General features: G+C 50.2%; 1 long non-coding RNA gene across 2 annotated transcripts in view; it reads left to right on the top strand.

The window, feature by feature from the left end:
• LOC112067993 (uncharacterized) overlaps positions 1-3,731 on the top strand; it is a 9,020-nt gene extending 5,289 nt beyond the window's left edge. For both annotated transcript variants that reach the window (XR_011475088.1, XR_002893495.2), the window contains exons 3-4: positions 1,570-1,715; positions 2,687-3,731. This is a non-coding gene — a long non-coding RNA (uncharacterized lncRNA). The remainder of the gene's footprint in view (positions 1-1,569; positions 1,716-2,686) is intronic.
• Positions 3,732-3,945: the final 214 nt, after the last annotated feature.

The raw sequence follows: 3,945 nt of genomic DNA on the forward strand, positions 1-3,945 counted from the left end.
TAGCTCATCCTTTACCGCCTCAGATAATCCGTGCAAAAAAAAATAAAAAAAAAAAAAAGAAAGAAAAGAAACTCGGATTCCAGGCACTCTCGGCGGCCAATGTGCGAAAATCAACCGCGTAGTCTGCCACATTACAGGAGTTGACATAAGTCAAGCAGTTTACTGGCCGCCTTTCTTCCGGAAACCGGAGACTCAAATACCTTTCTCACTTCTGCAAAGAATTCCTCCAGGTGACCACAAACGGCAGATTGTTGCTCCCAAACCGCCTAGCCCAGGAGAGCGCCCTTCCGACATTAGTGTAATAATATACGCTATCTTCGATCTGTCTCAAGGAATTAAATGGCTGTAGCTCAGAAATAAGCGAGCACTGAGAAAGAAAACCCTGGACAGGTACCACGATTCCCTGACTATCGCTAAACGTAGCGGAGTTCTCGGGAGCCGGGATAGGCTGTATAAACTCACCACAGATAGGTGAAAAATTACTGGGTGATTGGGGTTTTCAGAGGTAGCCTCTGAGCTAACTCCCTGATTTGCACCATAATAGCCTTTTAACCCATGGTCGTGGCGTTCACTCAAGAACCTGAGCCCTTCCAAAAGGCTCTGTACCAACTCCTCATGTCTCCTAATGGTGGCTCCCTGCAGGGAGACAGCGTGGCGGAGCTGGTCCAAGTCTGCTGGGTGAAACCCCAAGGTGAGACCCAGAGCAGACAACGGAGGCAGATGGTTGAAGTCTTACAGTGTTTAAATAATCCAAAGGGGTAGGCAAGAGAATGGTCGTGGACAGGCAAAAAAGTCCAACTCAGAGTCCAGGAGGTACAGAGTGGCAGACAGGCTCGTGGTCAAGGCAGGCAGAATGGTCAGGCAGGCGGGTACAGAGTCCAGAAACAGTAGCCTCTGAGCTAACTCCCTGATTTGCACCATAATAGCCTTTAACCCATGGTCGTGGCGTTCACTCAAGAACCTGAGCCCTTCCAAAAGGCTCTGTACCAACTCCTCATGTCTCCTAATGGTGGCTCCCTGCAGGGAGACAGCGTGGCGGAGCTGGTCCAAGTCTGCTGGGTGAGACCCARAAGGTGAGACCCAGATGCAGACACAGGAGGCAGATGGTTGAAGTCTTACAGTGTTTAATAATCCAAAGGGGTAGGCAAGAGAATGGTCGTGGACAGGCAAAAAAGTCCAACTCAGAGTCCAGGAGGTACAGAGTGGCAGACAGGCTCGTGGTCAAGGCAGGCAGAATGGTCAGGCAGGCGGGTACAGAGTCCAGAAACAGGCAAGGGTCAGAACCAGGAGGACTAGAAAAAGGAGAATAGCAAAAAGGAGTACYGGAAAACCACACAGGTTGACTTGACTAAACATACATACCACCTCTTTCTTTCCCTCTACCCTGCTCTTTCTATCACCCCACCTCTCTCTTTCTTTACCTACATGTATACTCCTGTCTTTTCCTCTACTGACCCCCTCTCTCTCTCCTTCATTCTCACCTTTCCTCTCTCTCAGCCTGGCTGTTATTTCTCTGTATGTTTTGACTATGTGCTACCTAAGCTGGTCTGTGCTGTGGGCCTGTGGCAGGTCTCTGGCAGGCAGCAGTGTCAAGTTGGAGGGAGGCTTGGTGGTCTGTGTGTGACATGGAGAAGGGCCCACCGGCACRGCAGCAGCCCCGCTGAGGCCAGGTCTACAGCTGTCCCACCCTGCCAGGGCCTCTGCTTACAGTCACTGTGAGTTACAACAGTTGCTCCTCACTCACACACACGCGCGATACACGCTGACAGGCACACACAGAGGCGAATGCCCCACCCTACTAGCAGCCACACACACCGRAGACACACACGCTGAGGCAAMATATATTCCTACCAGGAGCTTAAGCCCTCTCTGAGAAAGCCCATTCCCACTGGGCTTGTTAAAGACAGGCCATGTAGAAAGAGCACATTTAAAGCCCACACATCAAATACAGGGGCAATGTAATGTGTAGCTAATAGCTCTCTGTGCATTCACAACCCACACACACACCCCGTACCAAAGGCACCACACACACACACCCCGTACAGGGCACGCACAACACACACACACACACACACACACCACACACAACACACACACACACAACCACACACACACACACACACACACATACACACCATACCAAAGGCACGCACACACACACACACACACCCCGTACCAGAGGGCATGCACACACACACACCCCTACCGAGGGCACACACGCCGTACCAGATGTACACACACACGCCGTCCTAGAGGGCACACACAAACCCGTACAGAGGCACGCCACCACACACACCACAACACACACCCGTATCAGAGGCACGCACACAACACCACCCCGTACCAGACGCACACACCACACCCGTACCCAGACGCAAACACACACAACACACACACCAACCAAAGGGCACGCACACACACACACACACAGCAGCCAGAGGGCATGCACACGCACACGAACACAAACCACCACACACACACACACACACACACACACACACACACACACACACACACACACACACACAACCACACACACAACCACACACACACACACAATGAATAACCCCCACCAGGGGCCAGACGCACACATAGACGAATGATCCTTAACAGATGACACACACAAACTCCCAAAGCCCTCAATCACAGGCATGTACAGGCCCAGCATACATGTTTATGTCCACAGATCAATCCAGCTGATCCAGCAGCAGCCCCACCTTGACCTGACAGATCAACAATGCTCTCTGTCTCTCCATTATTGGCCAGATGTTTGGACACAGCTTGTAGCAGGGTGATGAGGCCAGAACTGATATTGGATTTCATAGCCCTATAATGCTATAGTCCAATCATTGAAATGCTTTACTTTAGAACAAAAGCTTTTGCTAATTAAATCAATAAAATTGTCTTGTTTGTTCTACAGCAAGGAGAACATCCCCTGAAGGTGTGTGTGTGTGTTTGTATCTAGTGTAGTCACGGGTGTTGTGTGTGTGTGTGTGTGTGTGTGTGTGTGTGTGTGTGTGTGTGTGCATATGTGTTCATGCATGTATGTGTATGTGTCTGAATGTAATACAGAATCTCATGCAACAATCACAGGATGGAATGCTCCTTGGTCCACAGGAGAGGATGGATGGAGAGAAGATGGATGGAGACTAAAGATGGATGGATAGAGGATAGAGACTAGAGATGGATGGAGAGCGGATGGATAGAGAATAGACTAGAGATGGATGGAGAGAGGATGGGTAGACGATAGACTAGAGATGGATGGAGAGAGGATGGATAGAGGATAGACTAGAGATGGATGGAGAGAGGATAGACTAGAGATGGATGGAGAGAGGATGAATAGAGGATAGAGACTAGATATGGATGGAGAGAGGCATGGGTATGGATGAATGGTGAGTGGAGGACCTGCAGTACTAAAAGCCGGCGACCCAGACCATACACACTCACTCACAGGGACCTAACACCACTTACAGATCTGCTCCTTGGTCCACTGCTACCACATGCTAAAACACTTAGATACAACACACACACACACAAAAAATAGCAAAATGCTAAATGTGAAGTTCCAAGCACATTCAAAATACATTCCCGAGACACAGACTACCAGTCAGTCAGAGACATAAACACACGCTCTTGTGTGTGTTGTTGCCATGCGATTGTGATGAGCAGCACATGACATGAATGGGGCGTGGAGCCCAACCTCTTATCAGACAAAGGAGATACACAGAAAGGTGGGGAGGGGAGGGAAGGGAGGGGGAGGAGGGGGGGACTTGCCGCCCCAGACTGCAGTCATGAGGTCTCCATCCCGTTCGGCACGCCGAGTCCCGTGGGTAAAAGGCCATAAAAAAAACGTTGTGCCAGAGCTAAAATCCCCCACACAGTCAAGAGTCACAACACACACACAGGAATGGGACTGCGTAAATCAATGCCACTCGTCACCGGAGT

Source organism: Salvelinus sp. IW2-2015, unplaced genomic scaffold, assembly GCF_002910315.2.
Source record: "Salvelinus sp. IW2-2015 unplaced genomic scaffold, ASM291031v2 Un_scaffold19, whole genome shotgun sequence".
Lineage (NCBI taxonomy): Eukaryota > Metazoa > Chordata > Actinopteri > Salmoniformes > Salmonidae > Salvelinus > Salvelinus sp. IW2-2015.